The 24,057-nt window shown below is 37.1% G+C and overlaps 1 protein-coding gene and 1 long non-coding RNA gene across 4 annotated transcripts in view; one reads left to right on the forward strand and one right to left on the reverse strand.

Moving 5' to 3' along the window:
• Window positions 1-24,057, forward strand: part of dlgap4a (discs, large (Drosophila) homolog-associated protein 4a) — a 159,587-nt gene that overhangs the window by 55,599 nt on the left and 79,931 nt on the right. For all 3 annotated transcript variants that reach the window (XM_073875556.1, XM_073875558.1, XM_073875557.1), the window contains one exon: window positions 13,936-14,030. The gene's annotated coding sequence lies outside the window, so the exon portion shown is untranslated. The remainder of the gene's footprint in view (window positions 1-13,935; window positions 14,031-24,057) is intronic.
• On the reverse strand, window positions 508-2,176 carry LOC141369401 (uncharacterized). The gene is made up of 3 exons (XR_012373075.1): window positions 2,097-2,176; window positions 1,925-1,959; window positions 508-913 (listed from the first exon to the last, which is right to left on the reverse strand). It is a non-coding gene; the product is annotated as an uncharacterized lncRNA (long non-coding RNA).

Genomic DNA, 24,057 nt, shown 5'->3' on the forward strand with positions numbered 1-24,057 from the left:
CTGGTGCTGGTATGCTGATGACCACCAGTTAAACCAGCATCAAACCAGCATGGAAATTATGCTGGTCTATGCTGATGACCACCAGCTAAACCAGCACCAAACCAGGATGGACCAGCATGGGAATTATGCTCGTCTATGCTGGTGGTCACCAGCAAACCAGCACCAAAACACAACATATGCTGGTCTTGTTGGTATGACCAGCATGGGATGTCCACCAGCTAAACCAGCATCACACCAGCATTGACCAGCATGATGCAAACCAGCATCAAAACACAACATATGCTGGTCTTGCTGGTATGTTGTTTTTTTCAGCAGGGAGGGTTGCCAGGTTCTCACAGCAAAACCTGCCCAATTGCTACTAAAAGCCAGCCCAAAACTAGCCCAATCACGTTTCAAGGGGGCTCCAGTAAAAATCACGTTCCAAGGGTAAAATCTGCATTTTTGGCAGGGTTCATCTGCTAAATATAACATTATTGGGGACACTTCAACCAAGGGACATGAAAAACAGCCCGCGGCAACAGTGTTCAAGTAGCCCAATTTGGCAACGCTGACCTCCCATATGAAAGAAAAATCTGAGATGAGATCTTTATAATATATATTAAATATCGCGACGGTTGCGATGTGTGTTGTGATCATATTTTACTATACCTGTGGCTTATTTTAACTTCTGAATTAGATTTGTTACACTAACTAAACTGGTTTTAGCACACATCATGACGATGGTAACAGATCAGTTCATTCAAAAAATCCAGCATAACCTTTAGAATTCACCTCAGACGTGAGATCCGATGTGAAATGATGATGGATGTCATGTGATGAACAGTGTGTCAGTTCTGTGGCAGGACCGTCTCTCTCATCCGGTCTCATGGAAACAGATCCGTTCTGCTTCACTGAACGCTCAGACACTCCTGCACTGCAAATATAGGCTGAGATTCACCAGAGCTCCCATATTGAGTAATAAAGATCTCCTCATGCAACACTGTCAGCTTTCTGGGTGTTTTTGCGTTGGTTTAGTGTGAATGTTGGGTTGGGGGTATTATAAATTATGCATCCAGTGCTGTTTGAAGTCAAACTGAATATGTTTTTGCTTTTTGAGATTAATTAATTGCGCTAGAGAAGCTCTAACATACTCTTATACCCTTACAGGAAAGACCAGCTATGACCAGCCCAAGCTGGTTTTAGATGGTAAAGCTGGTGTGGCAAGCAGATTTTAGAGGGGTTTGGGCCACTTATGTAGGGGGTCAGGCTGGGAGACCAGCTGACCCACCAGCTAAAACCAGCTGACCCACCAGCTTGACCAGGCTGGAAGACCATCTTAATCAGCTTTACTTCCATTTTAAACCAGCTAAGACCAGCCAACCAGCTTAGGCAAGCATCCAGCCTGAGACCAGCAAAAAAGTGTCCAAAACCCCTCTAATACCAGCTGGCTTAACCAGCTAAAACCAGGCTGGGAGACCAGCTAAAACCAGCCAACCAGCTTAGGCATCCATATTGCATCCATACTCCTGAATGAGGACATTTTGGGATGACATTTTTAAATCAGTAACCTACATAGAAAATAACATTTGTGCATTTGGCAGATGCTTTTTTCTAAAATGACGTACGGTGCATTTGAAGTATCCATATCAGTATCTGTGTTTTGGGAGTCGAACCCAAAATCTTATTCAATGATGAACATTTCAAGCATTTCTGCTTTGATGACTTATGGCTTTTGTATTCAATTTATTTTCGATACAGACACTAAAGAAGTCTTTTTCATTACTGCGAACATTTTGCACATTGACTGCAAATCAAAACCACGTCTGGATAAATTTAAATTATGAATTCAATTTTGCGAATTTGAATAGAAGTGCTGCAGTTCATCCTGTCTGAAGAGATGTGCAGATGCTGAATGTCATTCATTGTGAAGAGGAGCTTTACTTACGGTGGAGTTATCATGTTGTTCTGTCAGAGACGTCCCTGAGAGACACAGAGAATGATGTAAAGAGACTGTTAATGGTTCGGTCCCTACATCAGTCTGACATTTGAAAACCTCCATACAGACCCCCGAGAACTCTGACTGATTCCATCATTTAGTGTTTTTGCTCAGGACTGACCTTCATCTGGGTGAAGGACCTCATGATGGCCTCTGGCAGATCTCCAAACCCAACATACGGCCTATAATCCTGTACAGGAAAGAGAAAGAGAGAAAGAGGTCAGAACATTAACATGAGTTTGCGTTTCTCCTTCTTCTTGGGTTTTCACCTTTATGTCACAAAGCGCAACTATTTTTTAAACCTTCATCAGTCAAAAGGTACCTTTACATGCAATCAAATAATCCATTTGTAATTGATCTACCGCGCCTAGTTTGCCGCTTGAACATTTTAAATGCATTCGCTCGTCTAGAGCGAAGTAGATGCACGGAAAAAGCAAGCATTTCACGCGGGTCAGAGGCGAAATCCGCTTCTTGTGGGAGGGGCAAATGCTATGCGATTGTCTGCTTGCAAGATGGCTGATGTTGATTTTGCATTTATTGAGAGAGTTACCGGTTTGTATTTGGTCACCTTACTATAGGGGGAAAATTAGTTTAACAAACGTCACGTGACTCAAAAGTGAAATGTGTATTACAACTTACCAGGTTGCCCAATGTCCTCACTGACACTTTTCCAAGCGAGGTCCTTTTAATTCCTGTCTCTATAGAAATAAGAACTCGCATAGCTCGGGGTGACTGCTCACGGACAATATAAAGCGTTCCTTCATGTTGAATGAGTTACTCCGGGCGGGGCTGCTGATTGGTTAATGCGGCGAAAATCCGGCAAAGTTCAAATTTTTCAATTTGGGTGTCAGCCGCAAATTCGCGTCAAATGCAAAATGCACAAAAAGCACCATTCGCGCGTACTGCGCCAGACACTCAATTTGCGCATTTCGCGCGAACTACTGCGGCACGCTAAACGCCTCATTTGCACCGCAAGACCTTCAGACGCATGTCAACACGTCTTTACATTGACTTAACATTGAAATCACTCGCTCTTGAAAAGTTTTTTTCGATTACAGGTCCAACTGACGTTACAGGGGTTTCTATACGTATCACTTCTTTATATGGGCACTTCCCCGGAAAACCCCGCCCACTCGTCAATCAGCGGGAGACGCTTGAACTTACAAACATCACATCACGTGACAGCTTTGTTTAATTTCAAAACTTAACATTGGCACGAAAGAATAAGTGTGTTTTTGGATGTAAGGAGAAGAAAGCCAGCATTGGAAACAATGGATATAGTTTATTATGCGGGGTAGCAGCGGAGTTTTGCGTGTGCATAAAAAATAATGTATTCTGTTTTTAGACTTATGGCGTGACGCGGCGCTTCTCGTCCCATGTGCGACCCCCTTTTGGGATGCTTTTGTACTAGTTTTTACTACTATTGGGCTGTTTTTGATATGCGAATCTGGCAACCCTAGCTGTGCAATTATGCAGACGTTTGGTTGGGAATATATAGAATGTACATGTAAACAAACATTTTAATCAAATTTTTAGGGTACATATAACAGTTTTGTCCAGGGGTGCGTTTCCCAAACAACAACGTAACTCATTGCTGAACGACCATTGTACGATGCATCGTTGGAGAAACGAACTACATTGTCACGACTGTTTCCCGAAAGCATAGTAACTTTGTCGCACATTCGTTGTTTGAACCATGTTGGTTTAACAACATAGTTGATGATGTCACGTAAGAGGTGAAGTACTAATTAACATGTGCAAATCGATTTAATGTGAGATTATTGCTGTAAATAACATATATTGCATCTGAAGACTGATTTTGTTAATGTGATTTAGTTATCTGTTGTTTATTTTCAAGATATTTAATTCATGGTCAAGTTCCCTCTTACGTAACTCCTCTCAGGGATTCCCCAGGTTTAAGAGCTCGTAGACTGCGCACATGTGTAGTTTTCAAATGCAGCGCTTTCATTCTGTGTACAAATTTAAAGACGTAAAATAAAATTGTAATATATTTACAATGATGGATATAGACTGTACTAAATGTTTTTGCTTATTTTGTTCAAAAGCATGATCAACGTAAGTCTACATATGATAATAACAAGGAACGATGCCTCTTACGACAGGTGAAGAGCTGTCGTCCCAATGACACAAGTTAGCGATGCAGTTTGCGAATGTTCGTTTAAACGATGGTTTCGGGAAACACCAAATCGTTGAACGATGTTAGTAACGATGGAACTAACGATGTTACTTGGCAAATGATGCTTTTGGTACAGTAAACGCACCCCTGGCTGCAATCTAATTAAATGTAGTCGGATTGACAACATTTTTTGCATATACAGCCAGTGTCACAATATGAAAATGGATGGCCAAAAAAAATCTAAATTGCAGAGTAGGAATGAAAAATTATCAGTGCATAGCAACTGTGTTTGTTCCTCTTGTGAAGCTTCAGGGCTTCTTTTATGGGGCTTATGTGATGTTTTTGGACCTTTTTGTACATGGTCATAATGAAGTCTTGTTGTTTAGATCAGAACTGTGTGAAAAACGGCAACATGCAGGTCTATAATGATACGGGGGTGAGTAAATATTGTCAAAAATATCCTTTTATTATTCCTTGTTATGAGTCACACAAATGTTAATGTCTTTTTCAGAACAGAACTGCGGTCTGCTCTCATTAACAGTAATGACCTTTTATAAACTGTGTGTCTGAGATAACACACTGTATGTCCTGAATCTGTCATTTCTGCTTTAAGATTTAGTGCCCTTTTTTTCACAAAAATCATTTTAGAGGTCAATGTGATTTCATCTGTATGATGCGAAGCTGCTTTATATTTATATGAATGGTTTATTGCCGATCTAATGTGGGTTTTCAAGTGGTCGTTTTCTATTTACAGCTACTTAATGTAAGACCGTTGTGAGTTTTTCTATGTGTGTTTACTAGGAGGTGTGAGGCGTTTGACTGTGAATCTAAACAGTTTATTTGTTCTGTAATCGGTTCACTCTGTACTGGTTAAAGTGTCTCGCAGGAGTCTCTAAAACCAGTTTCTTTATTATTTTCCTCACTGGAGCTGTTGCTTTTTATTTAATCCATGTTGAAATAACCCATTAGGGACGAAAGAGGGAATTAATACAGCCAGGGCTGAGAGATCTGTAAATATCTGGGGCTAAAACTCTCACACTTTTTCTCCTTTTTTTCTGATCGGGTTAATCCCAGTGGTTGGAATCGTTTTCAGTTTAAGCTGCTAGAGTTTAAATCTACACCATGACCCATTTCAAACCACTTAATCCTGCCAAAGTATTTGCATGCTAATTCATTAATTCACAATTTGTTGTATTATGTATTATGACGACGATATTGTTGTGAACAAGAACAAAGCTATATGCGTGATTTGTAATGCAGAGGTGAAATGCTGTAATATTTAATCTATATTCATTGAGTTGAATCGAGAATCGAGTATAAAAAATTGACCAGAGAATCGAAATCAAATTTATTTGATAGCTTGTGAATCGAAATCTAATCGATCTGGAACATCTGAATCGATACCCAGCCCTACGAACAAGGCGTGCGGGCCAACTCCGCTTCAGCTCTGTAACCACCCCTCTTTTGCCACTTTCCGCACGTCTCCTATTGAAAATGAACTAGACACTCGCGGTTGCCGCGTACCGTGTGAAACACCTATAAGTCACTTAAAATAAAAGTGTTGAAGTTAAATGGTAATAAATGTTACTCTAAGGTCGGACAAAATTCTGATTATCTGCTGAAACATTGTAAGTTCAAAACAAGTTCATCAGGCCCTCTGTTTTGTTGTGTGTTTGTGTGTGTGAGTCTTTGTTGGATATAATGAATGAATAAGAGTTTGTTAACTCTTAATGTCCACTCGGTCTGAAGATGATGTATTTATTCCGCAAGTAGTCTGTATGAAGAGCTAACAATGATTCATCATTCAGTAACGCACATCAAAGGGATGCTGGGAATGTGTGTGTGTGTGTGTGTGTGTGTGTGTGTGTGTGTGTGTGTGTGTGTGTGTGAGGGATTGTGTGATTGTGAAGGTCTGTTTTGCCGTCTCTGTGCATGAGCTTTTTTCTCTGTATCTATATACAGCCGGGGTCACACAAACATTCTCTGCACCCCTCATCAGTATGAGAGTCTCGATCTCTCTTTCTTTCTTTCTCTCTCTCTCTCTCTCTCTCTCTCTCTCTCTCTCTCTCTCTCTCTCTCTCTCTCTCTCTCTATGCTAATTGGGTCTGCTTGCCGCATTCTCCTCAAATGGCTCATCTGAACCTCATAACAGGGGTTGGAAATCACCACTGATCTTATGAAAGGAGATTGTCACAATATTCTGTAAATTCCTATATCACAACTCTAGTTTTACACTCTTGCTGTATGTCAACAGTTGTGACATTTATGTCAAACATTATAGAGATCTGTGAGCTATGAAACTTTAATATTCACTGGTCTGTGTAAGTATGAAGCCCACACCACAGTCGTGGTCATGTGGTAGTGAATGGTGTGTGTATCTGTGGCAGTACTGAAGGTCAAACTGTTTCTCATCTCTTCATCTTATCTCGCTCTTTCGTGCGATGTTTTAATCAGGAAACACAGTCAGTTGTGTCTCTACGGATCTGCACGGATCACACGACCCCTGATCATCTTACAGCATGACACACTTTGAGTTGTGTAGTTGCATGCTAAGGTGCTAAGCTGTTTTTCTGTTCTCACGTTTGCGAATCTGACGAGAAGTTGTTCACACACCCACCTGCTTTCTCAATGCTAAAGATATAAATCGTTTTCACATTTTCTTCAGTTGAGCGAGGATGACATTTACTTGCATTCGTTCACAGTTACCCAGAAAGTTTTCTTGCACTTGAGTTCTCCGTTATGTCTCATTTAAGTATCAACCTCATCTCATATGTTTGCATTAAACTGCAGTACATAACTCCTAATAATGCATAGAAGTTGTTAATTTAAAGCGGCCATTATTGTTTACAATGCGCAGAATGGTGCGCTGTGATTGGTTAAGTAACGAATTATTGACGACGGGCCGTTGAATTATAAGAAAATAATGCACACCCAAGGTGATTATGCGGCACAACGCGAAGCAGAGTGACTTTAGACGCGGGTGTGCATTATTTTCGTATAATTCAAAGGACCAGAGTCAATTATTCTGCTTACACCACGGTTGCCACAAACATTGCTTTGGTGCCTATTTTTAAGACATTTGACAGAAACATAATTTACACCCGGAACATTTCTTAGCCAGTCAGAATAAAGCATACAACAGACCCGTGATATAAGCAAATTTATACTACTGGTCCGTTGAATGCTTGAATCTGATTGGCTGATGAACGTTCTGAGGTGTGCAATTATTTTCTGGGAAACACACGGCAAACGTAGTTCAAAGCATCTCTCTAGTTCCATATCACTTCGCATAGTTAACTGTAATAACAGACTAACAAAAACAACATGACAGACGATTTTCTGTGTCTCTGTCGCTCTCGCTCTCTTTTTAATAACTTAATTAATAACTCCATTAGGATGCTATCAACGGCTCCATGGCCAGCTTTAAAATGACGTTTTGGAACAAGCAAACGAGCTGTTGAATGAGACGTGGAAAAATAGTCCTATTCACAATAGCAATTAAAGTACAAAAACTGGACGAATCCCTTTAAATATATCATGTGATTGATGTCTTGAGGTGTGGTAACCGTAGTATAAGTGGAATAATTGACTCTGGGCCGTTGAATTATTGAAAAATAATGCACACCACCTCGAGTTTGCATTATTTTTCTAATAATTCAACGGCCCGTCGTCAAATATTCCTTACTTATTGCATTCTGCAAAAAGAGAGGACTGGCGTTTCTCACGGTTTGTAAAAAAGGGGAAAAGATAACAGAAAAACACGGCGGATATCGGATTTGGCGTAAAATGAAAAATTTACTTTTTAATACTGACCTGATATAGTACTGATTTTGGCGGTAACTAATAAAAAAATGGTGTTTATTGCACTTTGGAACCAAACTCTTCAAATGTTGTGATCGATCTGTCACACATTTTTAATTGTTTTCCTTTGTCAAGACTGACATTATCATAATTTCATATCAATGAGTTTTGTACAAATCTGTGTGTTTCAGAAAGAGAGGGAAATTTGGAGCTACAAAAATGTACGGTATGCGGAAAATAATGAACCATAAACCACGTAAACACATTGTATTATACCAAATACACAAAATAACGTTGTTGGTTTTTTTGGCAATGAAATAGGTGCTCTTTAAGTGGAATCGAAATTGTAATTTTATAACAAGGATCCGATTCCTTTCTTATGGAATAGGAATTGAAATTCGATTCCCAACCATAACTATCAGGCATTATCAGGTGAAAATTAGCTTTTTGGTCAGTGAAAGTCAGGGAAAAGATAGGAGATGGAACCTGAAGTAGCTACAGAGCTGTAACATCTTAACTTTCAGATCATTTATGAGCCTTGGAGAATTTGATGAAAAATGTTCGGGTGTGAATTGAGATCATCTCAAACTATAGTATGTTCAGGATATCATTGCTGAGAGATGTCAGCTAACATTTAATCTCCATATAATCTCATTGCTGTCTATGAGAATGAATTAAGATATTAAAGAGATCTCATTTGTGATCGTTTTTTTCTAAAGACATTTGCCTGCTGCATGAGATGAACAGACCTGCGTTTTGCCCCCTTCCATAGATGTCAAATATTATGCATGAATTTGTGGAGACTGAGGCGATAACTAGCCATTAACTCCTGGATGAACCTGAAGCTGAGGAGAAACGTTTCTTTTAAGTTCCCTCAGCAGACATCATGAGCCGCTATGCATCGACGTGGTGGAAATGCCGAGCAGACGATCCATTAACTGAGCGAGGCAGGAGGAATATTCGGCTATTTAACCCAGAAAGATTTCATTTGACAACCCTCCATCTACTGCTGCTGGTGTGTGTGTGTAGATGTGTGTGTTACTAAGTAAATGAAGTGTCAATCTTGTTAGTTTGGAGAATCTTGAGTGGGTTTTCCAGGTGAAGAACACCTCCACAGTGAAGTTCGCTGTGTGTTTGTGTGTGGGTGAGTGTGAATGATTTGGAAAGCACAGTAAGGTGTCATAAGCACCAATTTATGACCGCAGATTTTCTGCAATTTAAGTTACCAGATTTTTGCTCTGAATTCAAATCATGTGTTTTAAAACATTAACATTTTATTGTGTTTTATGTAATGTATAATGTATAGGCAGCTGGTTTGTTATCGCAGAAATAAGCTTTGACAGTGTGATCAGTATCAGGTCTTGTATAACATTACAGAGCTTATTTTGCAATAACAACTGGCTGCCTGTACATTATCATGCTTATTACACAGCTATTTAAAGGTGCTCTAAGCGAATTCACACGTTTTAGACCATAAAACAGTTTTTTGTTACATACAGCAAACATCACTCACTATCTGCTTGCTGCCTGTCCGCTGATTAAACTGTAAAAAACGCGATCTCTGTAGACAGCCTAGGCTCCACAAACTGGAATAAAAACAAAGTGGTCAAACCTACAAACAGAAACCATAGAGACAGAGCGCAGCGCGTCATAACCTGAAAACCACGCCCACCGGGGGGGAAAGCGACCCAACCGTCTCCATTGACTTTGTATTGCGAGAGGCCGCCTCCTTGTCATTTCTGGCTTATAACAAAAAACTAAATAATGCCTAAAAGCTGCTGTGTGACGGTGTGTACGGCTGACAAGCCGAAGAACCCAGAAATAAGTTTTTATAAGCTGTCGAGCCGTAAAACCCAGTCTTTAAGGAGAATAAAGTGGATCGCCGACTATGTTTCCCCCTATTGGACGCAGTTTTACTATTAGGAGTACTATGAAAAGTTGCCTGTCTCCATTTCTGTGTCTCCAAACGCTCGCCTCTTGAAGTCGACAGCCTACAAAAACGTATTTGTTTTTTTTTGGCTTGTTAGATGTACACCTTGTCACACAGCAGCTTTTAGGTATTAATCTGTTTTTAAGTTTAATCTGTAAATAAGTTTTTATAAGCTATCGACCCCAAAAAACGAGCGTTTAAAGACACAAAAATGGATACGGGCAACTTTTCATACTACTTCTATTAGTAGAACTGCGTCCACTAGGGGGAACGTAGTCGGCGATCCACTTTATTCTTCTTAAAGGCTGGGTTTTACGGCTCGACAGCTTATAAAAACGTATTTCTGGGTTCTTTGGCTTGTTAGCTGTACATATTGTCACACAGCAGCTTTTAGGCATTATTCAGTTTTTTGTTATAAGCCAGAAATGACAAGGAGGCGGCTTCTCGCAATACAAAGTCAATGGAGACGTTTGGATTGCTTCCCCCCCGGTGGGCGTGGTTTTCAAATTTGCATAACTGCGCTCTGTCTCTATAACAAAGTGTTCCAGCCAATAAACGACAAGAAGGATTTGAGGGTGGGGCACGTTCATGAAAGCACAGAAGGGAGGGGGAGGAGTTAGGTACGCTCCGTTTGTTTGAAAACAGTTCAAACATCAACAAAAAGTGACGTCACACAGATTCGCTTAGAGCGCCTTTAACTCATAAGTAAAGTAAGGAACATTAAAGAGCACCTATTTCATTGCTAAAAACAATGTTATTTTGTGTATTTGGTATAATACAATGTGTTTGTGTGGTTTATGGTTAAAATAACACATTATTTTCAACAGACCGTACATTTTTGTAGCTCCAGATTTCACTCTCTTCCTGAAACGCACAGATTTGAAAAGCTGCGTGTCCCTGATTGGCCAGTAAATGTGATGCTCCTTACTATGTTTGAAAGATTTGCTCACAATGCAATGCTAACAGGAGTTAATTTACAGGCTGTGAGTCCGAAGCGGGAGGAATTATGATTAATGTCAGTCTTTACTACATCACCAATCCCAGGAAGTAAACTGTTGACTACAATCCGTGTGTTTGTTGTAGTCCAAGAAAAGAGATTTACTCTGGAGATGATAACTCACGTCACCGTTTACTTTGGGGTTTGTAGCTTTTGCATATAGTTAACTCTTTCGCCGCCATTGACGTGTTAACTCGTCAATTATGAGAAAACGCTTCCCTGCCAATGACGAGTATTTCCGGCTATCGCAATAACGCTATTATACACCGGGGTGGCGGTATTCTGCAATTTATGCAAACCAGAAGTAACGCCTCACGTGTAAGAGTGAAAACGTAGTGTATGTTTTGAGGATTGCGCTATATCTGATATCTATTAAAAATCCTTTACAAAAATAAAATTCTCAACCTTTTGCTCAAAATTTGGTGTTTTTGAAGAAACTAAACATATTTGAGAAGTGATTACAAGAGAACTAATGAAGGTAGGATGAAACTTTTTTGTTTGTTTGAAAAAAGAGGGTCTGTTCTTTCATTTGATATATTTGTATGTTTATATATTTAAAGAAGAACATTTTCTGAAAGGCATTACACTTTTGTGAAAATCAGGAAAAATGCTGGGGCTGGCTGGGAACTTAAAAAAATACTGGCCGTAAAGAGTAAAGATGTACCAATACACACACACCAAAGGAAATGTAAAATTGTGAATTGGACCATTGCTGCTCTTTAAATATCGATTTTTCCATTAATTTTGGTTTTAAGATAAGATAAGCTAAGATTTGACGGGTTGTTATTTGGGAATATTACATGGCTCGTTGGAATGTTTGATTCTGATTGGCCAGTCGTGACATTTGCAGGTTTGTTGATCGCTGCGATTTGCAATTAGCAACACGACTCAACTTTAAACATTGCAATCAGATCTCAATGGACAAATTCAAATACAGCCCTTCCTTATTTCATTTCACTCAGATATATGTCACCACGGGTAAAATAAGGCAATCGCTACTTCCATTTCATAGCAACTTTAAATATCTTTGGTGTGTTTCCTGAGGTCAGCGTACGATGACATTTACAACTTGTTTTTTCCTGTAATGTGACGTATTTGACACAGGATAAAACTGCAGTTATGATTGGGATGCATGTCGTACCATCTTGGTATTACAAATTAAACATAACAGGACTGCTTAGGACTTATGCCTATACTATGCTGTGTTGTTTCAGCCCATGGTTGGGTTAAATAATAACAGTTGGGTTTAAATTAACCTATGCTGAGATGTCGGTCAAATATGGACATTATCAATACAGTATAGGGTTTGTCCAAATATACCCAACCATGGATTGAAACAACACAGGACCGACTTACAATAGGTGTGTTTTATTGATGTTTGCTGGAGTAGCGTGGTGATAAAATAAGCACCTGACCCCTGTGACATCAGTCCCTTACAGTATTTTCGATTGCTCATATTGCTCAGAGAATGGGTTCATGAATAATTTAGCTGTCCATCATGACAGACACACATATTGGGTCTCTTTTAGAGACGGTACCTTGACATTTTAGATTCTTTGGATATTCAAGAACAACGCGTGGTTCCTAAAATACAATGAAATATAAAACTTCCATGTATTCTTCCCGATATCATTATGCCGCCCCATAATGCATTGCGGCTGGAAACCAGTGTGGGCAGAGAAAGAGATATTATTTACTGAATACTGTAGAGAGTACATTATATAATGCATATTGTTTTTGAAAAATAGCATGTTAATAAGCAAGAGTTTCAAGCATTTTAAACATGACGATTCGTGAATGGTTTCCTAGTATTTTCGAATATAAAACACTAAATTATGTTTTAGTTTTACCTGAAGAAATGGGTCAGTAAATAGACGGCTGTAATTATTTATAGTTTATTTCTCACGCTAGACATGAAAGGTCAAGCGCATTGCATTGTGGGAAACAGAGAGCACTGCACAGTGCACACTGCTATGCTGACGTCTCTTTAGTGCTTTAAAGCCAAGTCATTTTATCTGTGCATTCATATTTTCTCAAGCATATCTTCAGACAACAAAAGCATATTTCGGAGCTAAATGTTTTCGGTAAATACTAGACAGTCAGTCGTACATCAAGAAAACGCTGTGGTGCAAGTCCAATAAAGCAGCTATTCATAAAGGCATTAGTGAACGTATGAAAGAGTTGATGGAGCGTCTATCACAGCGACCGAGAAACACTGATCTGAATTATTTAGACTGCTTGTTTTTGCCTGGTGAGAGTTTATTTATGGCTTTGTTCACATAAGCGTGAATAAAACCCACTTGAGTTGACTCATCGGTCATGGCTGTGTTTTATCGTAAATAAAGCTATTAACCAATCAGAATCAAGGACTGAAACTAACAGTTTATAAATGATATCAAATGCATTTTTTATGAATGGGGTCTGTCTTATTGTCATGTAAAACTAAGTGGCTGATAACCAAAACTGATTAAAACTGCTCCCATTGAGGAATGATAAGCCAAAATGAAAATCAAGGGCATGGAGGTCTCTCCCCCCTTCATTAGATTAATGCGAGTAGCACATACGAGGTTTGTTTATTGAATTTTCTGCTGAATCCATTCGGTCGAGACCTTAGTGTAATATAAGCCAAATGATATCCTTGAGGAAAATCTAAGGGATATTTAATCAGGACAGGATTAGAATTAATTTTCTGTGACTCCCCGGGACTCTTTTCCTGAACTCAATTTCAGAGTTTCTCAAACCATGAAATGATATTTGGTGAAATCATTATTAGACAGACATTTAGTTCAGAGCAAGGTTAAACAAGACAAGCTAGACTAAACTACAGTTTGTTATTAGTGATGTTTGTTAAAGCGAAGTAATTTTTTATTTTATGAAAGTGGAGTAATCCTTAAATAATCACTGAGTGGATCCATCTGTACACTACAAAAACACATTAAGGTCTTTTGTTGTGTTAACAAAACCTCAAACAATAAATGCTTAAGAGTCTCTTGAATATGATATTATGTTCAGCCACAGAACAAAATGAGTTCCTTCTTCTGAAGCTGCTTAAAATGTTTTTTTGTTAAAAATATGTATTTGTTATCTGTCTGCAGATTGACACTTGTAAGGATTTTGTCGTATGTATGGAGCCATGCGGAGCGACTGTCAGGTTTTATAGGATGTCGAATATGTAAAGCACCAGACTGTGGTAAGTACAGTGAACATATTCAGCAGTGGTTTAAAGATAATGTCATGTCACGCTGTTTACTTATGCCTCATTATTAAGCATACATTACATCTTATGTTTTGCCTCCTTATCTTTACATGATTTGCATTTAGCGATGCATTTAGCTTCTAATGTCTGTTATCAAAGGAAACCTACAACCAGGGTGCAAAATACAGAAGAGTCCATATTTAAGTTTATAGACCCTCATTGGAAGTGTTGTCATTTCTCTCTTATTTAATGCATGTGTTTCTTTATATTAAAGGGGACATATCATGAAAATCGGACTTTTTCTATGTTTAACTCTTTCCGCGCCATTGACAAGTTATTTTGTCAATTAAGAGAAAACATTTTCCTGCCAATGACGCTTTCCTGACGAGTTTTTACAGTAATCTGTAATTCCGCTATTATCCACTAGATGGTGCTTTTACCCAATTAATAAAAAAACTGCTAATTGAATTAATTTTAAACTCCGTATATGTTTTGATAATTGTTTTAAATCTGATCTCTAACAAAATTCCTTCACAAAAATGCAATTATTTCAGCTTTTCGCTCAAATTTGGTATTTTTAAAGAAACCTATCCATATTTAAGAGGTTATAAAAAGAGAACAAATGAAAATAGGATGAAACGTTTTTTTTTCTGTTTTGTTTGTTTGTTTAAAAAGCAAAGGGGCTGCTCTTTCATTTGAAATATTTGTATGTTTATATATTTATAGAAGAAAATGTTCCTGGAAAGCATTTTGAAAAAATGCTTGTGGGCAACTTTAAAAAAAAAGTCGGTCAGGGAATGAGTTAAATGTATAAATGTATAATTGAGTCCCCAGTGCTTCAATCAACCTAGAAAAAGATCAACCCAGCAACTTAGTTATGGTAAACCATTCTCTGCAAGCATGTGATAAAATAGGTCATTGAAATTTGGCTCCCCTTGTGATGTCAGAAGGGGATCTTATTATAATAATACCGCCCCTTAATCTGCACTATCCAACCACGGCACTGCCATTTAGTGCAGAGATCAGCTCATTTGCATTTAAAAGACACACCTAAAAATTTTGTATTTTTGCTCACACCTACAAAGTGGCAATTTTAACATGTTATAATAAATTATCTATATGATATTTTTAACTAAAACTTGACATATGTACTCTGGAGACACCATAGATTTATTTGCCATCTTAAAAATAGTCTTGTGAAATGTCCCCTTTAATAAGTTAACAGTTGACATTTGGCTAACTGTGCTAAGGTCACCAAAGACAATTTGGGTTACACAAGACAAACCTCATCAGGTTAAGCTTTTTGAAATTATATACAGTACAGAAGATTCTTTTCAAAAATAAATGATGTTGAAAGTCATTGCAAACATCCCGTTTTAAGGTCACAGTCGAGCGGTGTTTTATATCATGCTGTGTTTTGTATTATTGAATATCATACAGCCGTATCTTGTTCACTTTGGCAGTCGAGTTGATTTTGTTGTGTGATGTGTTTTAAAGCGGCTTGATTGAGTTTCTGCTTTGTTCGATCAATACTGAAAGAAAATCTTGTTTGGATTGTCCTCCAACCATCACACTTCTCTCCAAACTGCTTATATTGTGACTAGTAAAGGTACATCATATACATGTATATCTTCAGTGAGATGTCTGACTTTGTTATGGAAGAGAATAATGACTTTGTACCTGAGAGATAACAGGCTATAAATGAATTTGTCTTTGCCGTTTCACCTCATCCCAACAGCATGCACATGCACAACACGATGAATGGATGCTAATTCGATTAAAACCTTTTTCAGTTTAATCTGATTGTATGAGGGTCCCCTGAGGGTCAGTGTTTGGATGTGAGGAGTCAGACATGTACATCTGTAAACGGATCAATGAGTTACGCCACTTGCTTTGGCACAGATTTATGATGTCATAAAGCTGTCGTATGACCTCTACTGTATGTGTTTTCATCATTTGTCGATGGCTGTTGGATGTTTGACTCTGATCAGTACCAACCTGGAAGTTTAGAGCATTTTTATTTTTAATCCGCAGATTTTTGTTTGGGATAAATGAAGAGTTTCGTTGCAAAACGAGATAAATCCATTTTTAAACATTTGTGTCAAAACATGTTTATTATTATGTTATCATGTTATTATTTTGTTTTATGGTGCTACTTAGCTGTATTTTTCAAGTTATGAAGGTTTGAAACAAAACAAACCAACTGCAGTTGCACTGAAATTAATTGGAATGCACAACCAAAAAACAAGATTTCTGAACAATTAAAAAAACGGTTATCTCGTTTTGCAACGAAACTCTTCAAATACTGTTGCACGATCCATTAACCCTTAGCATTCCTAAAAAAGCTAAAAATGCCTATAAAGGACACGAATTTTACCTGCTGTGTTGATTGTATCTTAAAAGGGTTTACATCATTCGAATCACAAGAACCTCAGCGCTGTCATGATTATGAAATTTGGCTGACGGTTAACTGTCTATAAATTGTGGTGATTATAGCGATTTATTGCCTGTTTTAGGGCTTTGACGTTTAATTCTCATAGATTTTTTGTTTGTTCAAGAAATGATTTTCACACATTGTTGTGATTATTTAAATTAAGTCTATGCCAGGTTTAGTAAATATATATTAATACACATAACACATATTTAAAAGTAATTATTTAAGGAATTTATCTTTTCAAAAACTGAAAAAATCCCTAAATTTGAAATTGCTGTTTTTTCAAAAACTGAAAAAAAATCCCTAAATTTGAAATTGCTGTTTTTTCAAAAACTGAAAAAAAATCCCTAAATTTGAAATTGCTGTTTTGTATATGTATGTTTTACTTGGCAATTCAAGTTTTGCAGCATTTCTTTAAATGCTGTTTTCCATTGTATTAAATGAGTTAAGAAGCGTTTATACAGGCGCTGCAGCTCCCCCTTGTGTTTTTTTGAGAGAAATGCAATCATTGCGGTGATCTGAAACCATCATGATAGGTCAAACAATCACGATGAGACGATTATTTAATCATTGTGACAGCCCTAATTTCCAAAGATATGTATGTTTAGCTTTTTACTTTTGAGTTTTTGTATGTCATGAAGTTTTCTGTCAAATAATGCAGTGTTTTTCCCACGGTACATTAAAACTGTTTTAGGAGCCAGATTCTTAACAAGAGGATACTCAACTTACAATGTGCTTAAAATCAAATGAATATTAAATGTTCTTTAAAGAGCTATTCTTTCTTTATTTGTTGGGTATCATTACTTCCGCTTTGTGTATTTCAATTTACAGACTTCCTACAAAGTATGTTGTCACTCAAAAACTTTTTTTGTCACATCTATAACGCGTGCATGTTTCTCTCATCCAAAATAGAAAACTTGAAAATAGTCTCGTCTGGACTCTGTCATCAGGGGTTTAGGAAAATATAAACAGATGGTTCAATATATTGGTAATAAATGCATTCTCTGTGAAGTTTTGAATGCAAAGGTCACATCCGTAATGCTGAAATTGCTCAGAAAATGAATTTGAGATGAACATGGGCTGAGGTGAAATTTAAAATGTTATCCTGCACAGACTGTCCTAAGTAAAATGATAAAGTAAGTGATGGGAGTGTAGGTGATTGACAGACATTAAGAGTAATGAGAGTCAGTGGCCGGAGGGAGAGATGATGAAATGAACTAAAGATGCTTCATGTAATGATGACTCATTTCTCACAATACATCCAGACGGTCGTCCGGTAAACTCCTGTCTGTCAGATATTCACTCGTACAGACGGTCCAGAAATCTCAGGCTGGGTTTGTCTACTGGGTTATTATCACATTATTGTAACATTGCTTGTTGACATAGTATTTGTAAAAATTTAAAAAGTTCAGCAAAATGTTTTCCCTTATCATCATCATTATTATTACCATTATTATTATTATTTAGATTACTGTTGCCGTCTGCACAAAATATTATCATTATCATCTATTAGTATAATTTATAGTTGTTATTATTATGGACATTGCTATTGTTATCATCATAATATGTAGCATTACTTAATTATTCATGTTGTTATTGTTATTATTATTGCTGTCATTACAAATATTCCTGTAATCATAACCATCTTTAGAATTTACTGTGTATCATTATTATTATTATTATAAATACTATAATTACATAATTATTATTACGTAAATACTAATATTATTATTACTTTATAATTGTTTCTTATTATCATTGCTTTATAATACTATTTCTGTTTTATGTTTTTTGTTGGTTTGTTTTTTTTAATAGTATGTTGTATTTAAAAAAAAATTATGTCAGAATGTGTTTAAGTTATAAGTCAGAGAATATTTTTGCATTATGGCTTGAAAGTGCTTGGTTTTGGTAATACAGTATGAAACTGGCTTAATACAAAGAGGTCTATGAAAACTAAACTATGGTAATTTTGGAGTGCAAGAAACCTCGACCTTAAACTTTAATATGTGATATTTATGGAAAAATATACCCCCATTGAAACTGAAGGACAATGCTCTCCTTTAAAAATATTACAGCTGCTTACATCAGCAAGGTTATTTTTCCTATTATCTGTATATTTTATATATGTAAATTTATGTTCGCTGGCCTTGAAGGACAAGCATAAAATTTGCTCAAAGATGTTCATTGACCCTCTAAAGCATTAAGTAGACTGTCTGATCTTAATGAGATTTTATCATAAACACACACACACACAGAAAAGATAAAAAATTAAGAAAAAATTAAAGCATTACTGTGGGTTCACACCAGACGTTTGAGGCGTCAAATTCGCGTCTACCATGCGTAGTTGGACGCTTGAACATTTTGAGTGTACTCACCGCCATATGATGCAAATTTTCGCGTGAATGTCTCAATGACTACAATATCACGTGGAAATTTGCATCATATGAGGGATTTCTGCGCCTCCGCTCGCTTCATGTAATCACGTCACTACTAGAGCAGGCTCCTGGTTGGTTTATACGGCACGTTTTTTCTGCCAAAGTTAAAATTTTTGACTCACGTGCAACGCTCAATTTGCATCGTTAATGATACGGAATCGCGTCTACCGCGCCGTGCTAAACGCTTCATTCGCGCCGCAAGACCTTCAGACGTGCGCCTTTACATTGACTTGACGTTGAAATCACTCGTGCTTGACACCTCTACTGTCTTCAAAAGTACACCAGACCAGTTTACACACTACTCACTGCTGCGACTGGTGCTAAACATTTTACATACTGATAAAAATCTGTTTTCTGAATGCACTGTAGGTCACTTTGAATAAAAGTGTGCGTAAATGTAAATGTAGTGAGATACAGCTGCTTAGATGTTTCAGGTTTTTTGCACATTGGTATGTAGTTGCTGGGTTGTTCTGGATCTCTCTCTCTCTCTCTCTCTCTCTCTCTCTCTCTCTCTCTCTCTCTCTCTCGCTATATATATATATATATATATATATATATATATATATATATATATATATATATATATATATATATATATATATATATATATATATATATATATATATATATATATATATATATAATCTATGACAGTGGTATTATGGGATGTCATTGTGAGTGTGGATGTCCTCTGTACAGCTTCCTCAGGGTAAATGATTCAGCAACTACAGTACAAAGTGACAGAAGATTACACCACGGGATAACAACAAAACACACGCACACATACACACACACACACACGTTTGCAGTTAGACTGTAAGGCACAGGAATGCTTAACATGGGAAAACCATCAAAGCTCATGGTGGTGTGTGCTGTATCCAGATCTCACAGAAAGTCGTGTTATAGTCACAAAAAATGTGATTATTTTATTCTTGTCCATGGCATGAAAATGCAGCTTTTTTCGTGTCTTGAGCACACATTTCTATAAATAGTTTTCCGTGTCCATTGCACGACTTTCTTTTTCATTTTATTTTATGTATTGTTTTCTCATAGTTTTTTCCTATTTTCTCACCATTGTCGCTTGGGTTTGGGGTTAGAATCACTTTTTGTTACATTTTTAGACATCTTAACCCAAACCCCAACTCTAACCCCAACTCCAGGCGAGAACAGTTTTAAAAGTGGAAGAAAAATATGTAGAAATCAATTTATAAAAGTACATCCTAACCCAAAGTCCAACTCTAACCCCAACTCCAGGCGACAATGATTTAAAAACAGGGGAAAAATGTGAAAAACAATACATAAAATTACACGAAAAAAAGTCGTGCCGCGGACACAAAAATCTATTTATAGAAATATAACACGACTTTCCGTGAGATCATGTTGCCTTTATCATATGAAGGGGATTATGGATTTTAGGCACTTTTTTAACATGCACAACCAAAGAAAGACAAATTATTTCATATTTGTTAGCTTATAAATGTATTTTATATATTTTATAGTATTTTACAGGTTCGCCGAGTGCTAGCTTATATGTTACCCTGGACCACCAAGCCAGTCATAAAGTAAAATTTTTATACATCATCTGAAAGTTGAATAATAAGCTTTTCATTGATGTATGGTTTGTTGGATAGGACAACATTAACATGTATTTTTTATATATTGACGGTAGAACATTTTGTTAAAATAACTTAATTGAACATGATCTTTACTTAATATCTTAACGATTTTTGGCATAAAAGAAAAATCGATAATTTTCACCCATATAATGTTTTGTTAGATGTTGCTACGTAATTTACTGATACGACTTTTGCAACCCATTTTCGTGAATTGCGAATAGACGGTTTTAGCAGTAAAAATGTAAAAAAGGGCTTTCGTTAGTTTAAATCATAGCTGAAGCATAAAAAAAACTACACTGAACTAACGTTATTGGGTAAAATTAACACATACAATGTTAACTACAGATCGGCTGCCAAACCTCCCTTCACAGCGATGATCCATGATCACCGTCTCCCTCGTCTTTAGGAAACTAAAACATTTGTTTTTTATTTTCGACAAGGTATTCATTTTAAGAGTTCAGTTTACCCACTAGTCAGACCATTAAACAAACAGAGACCGATAATAAAGTTTTGTCCAGATGCGTAACCACGAAAATGCGCGAGCATCCGATAAAATCGTCTATAAATAGCCTTTTGAAAAGTCATGCAACACATATGCCAAAGTCCAATTTTGCGTGCATATGATACACCAGTCCTTCTTGTTCACTTAATACCATGCATCTTTTCGTGTCATTTTATGTATTAGTATTTAAAAAAAATTTTTATAACATTGCTTGCTTGGGTTTGTGGTAAGAATAAACGGGAAGGACTGGCGTATTATATGCACAAAAATTTTAACTTTGGCGTATGTATTGCACATCTTTTCAAAAGGCGTGTTATTTATACGCAATCCATGAGAATGGGCTTGGTTTTGTGGTCCAGGGTCACAAATAGTAAACAAAAGCATGCACAACCTGTGTCGGCGGTGCTCAACCAAAAAACAACTTCAAAGGAAAACGTCCGTACACCACAGCTCCAAAAATAAACCATCTATCATCTTCCCACCTTGGTGACGCTTCCAGTCGCCCGGCTTCCCATCAGACCATATTTTCATAACTGAAAAGGTGGAGGAAGATTTTTGTCACCATATTTTGAGAATGACCCACATACGGAGGTCTTGCAGTTCCTCTGAATCATCCTCGTTGTCATTATCAAAAACAAACAGAGAAAAGAGAAGAGCTTGAATTTAAATGATTTTTACATTCTCTAAAGAGAACACAATGTCATGATGGATGGAGCTGTTGCTACTCTATGGTTGCTAAGGTGATTGATGATGTTGGTAGGTGGTTGCTAAGGTGTTTTTTTGAGCTGCTTTGGGTAATTGAGGGTTGAACAATCAAACACCCTGCAGGCCAAGTGTCATCACGTCAAGCTTAACAGACGGCATCCAATCAGAAGAGCCGGTGACATTTAGATCCACCCTCTATATGAATATTAATGCTGAGTGCTTTGTGATTGGTTGAGCCGTAGTTGAATGATAGACAGATCACCAAAGACTCCAGATTCATAATTCAGATGTGACTATCATGAGATAAAAAGACTCATGCTGTGAGTTTAACCTCACTGCTGCATTTATGTGCACTGAATATAAGATTTAAAGAGTTTGAAATGCTCACAAATGAACTTAAAAGGCAAACTGGTGATGAATTTTCATGCAGGATCTTGAATTGCTTTGCAGACAGTTTGTGTGCTTGATGTGGTTTGGCTCGGTTTTATCTCCTCTAACCGAAGACTTTCAAGGCGATGACAGCGAATCGATGTTAAACATTTCTTTCCCTTCAGGTGTTTATGATTGAATGTCAGTGATATTACAGTAAATACTTTCGACTGTCAGTACAGCGTTTATTCGGCCTGGAGAGATGATGCGATAGAGATATAAAACAGCTGTGATATCTGCAGGCTTTTCAGATGTGACTGATATATTATTTTAAATTAGAGTGTCTGTATATCATTTTACATTAATCAGACTTTTTTTTAAACAACAGACTAGGCATCTGTAAAGCTGGGCATCATATATTTAATATGACTAGCAGTGACATTTTAATAAGAATAAGATCAAGCCAGCACAGATAATACGATCAACGTCTGTGATATTGAGGTCAGACTGAGTTTGAGTTAATATCTATATGAGATATAATATTTATAACCAACTATCTGTTTCTTTAACACCGTCAGTGTCCTTCTTGATTCTGATTGGATAAGAGCATTGCTTTTGTGGTATTGTCATGTAAGGACTTTTTTATTAAAATTATATTTGGCATTTGTGATCCTATCTGTAAAATCCAGGATTAAAGTCTCATAATCTAATGAGCATCAAAGTTTGATGTCAATGATCTTACTCAGTCAATATTAAAGATATCAAGATTATACTTTTACACAGTGTTTTTTACATTATATATGAGTTTACGTATCACCAAAAATGACAGCTTGGGTTTGCATGGGTCACTATTCGTAACATAATAGGTTACACTAAACATGTTGGTTTGTTTGCTTGTTCCTTGTTGTTTTCAGATATTTCAGAAACAAAGCATCCGTACCCGTGTTCCCCATAACCTGGCGCTCTGCCCGGTTTCATGAATAATTCATCGGATGCTAAAGACCTCCTTTAATCTTGATTTCCATCGTCCCCTGTTTTACCGTGTCATTCCGTGCCGGATCAGCACATTTTCCGGCCCGCCGCCGTGCGTGTCCGTGTGTTGCTGTGTAGGTGTGTGTTTGCATAAAACATCATTGTCTGTCTCTATGTACATATATCTCGGTGCTGTTACGGCCCTCGCGTGGAAAGAATTCAAATGAGGAGGTCTGTCGGCCGCAACACCATTGGCAAACGAATCTTAACATCTCATTTATCATTTTGTGGGTTATTTTCCTGCTTTCACCCTCTTTGAACCTTCATTTGCCTTGCGGTCACTGACATATTACCATTTCGATTAATTCCCTTTTATAATGTAATTATTATTTATATCTTGCCGTTTCTCTTTGTTTTGCACAATGAATCACAACAAATAGAAGAAAGAAATTACCTCCATTAGGAAGAATTAAAACCTGTTTAATATTAATAGGATTTTAAAATCTGACTTGTTTTGTATTATATTAGCTTGGTCTTCAGTATGGACCAGCCTAATCTCACGAGAAAACAGTAATTCCTTTAAAACAAGAATCATATCATGTCCATATCAATGCTATCTCACGAGAATTCGTACATATTTTACGAGTTGGCTAATTCGTATCAATGTATACGAAGTTAATCGTGCAAAATCGTATGATTCTCATTAAAAAACCACCACGAAACCGAACCCCTAACCCCGCCCCTAACCCCAATGTCACAGGGGTCAAGGCAAATCATAACAATACGAATGTGGTTGTATGAATTGATACGAATTAGCCAACTCGTAAAATATGTACGATTTCTCGTGAGATAGCATTGATATGAACATGATATGATTCGGGTTTAAAGGAATTACTGTTTCCACCATAAAATATCAAAACCTAAATTTTATTGAAGAAAATCTGATAACTTTCTAAATAATGTGATTTACAATCTGAGATGTTTTAAG

The sequence above is a fragment of the Misgurnus anguillicaudatus genome, chromosome 13 (assembly GCF_027580225.2).
Source record: "Misgurnus anguillicaudatus chromosome 13, ASM2758022v2, whole genome shotgun sequence".
Lineage (NCBI taxonomy): Eukaryota > Metazoa > Chordata > Actinopteri > Cypriniformes > Cobitidae > Misgurnus > Misgurnus anguillicaudatus.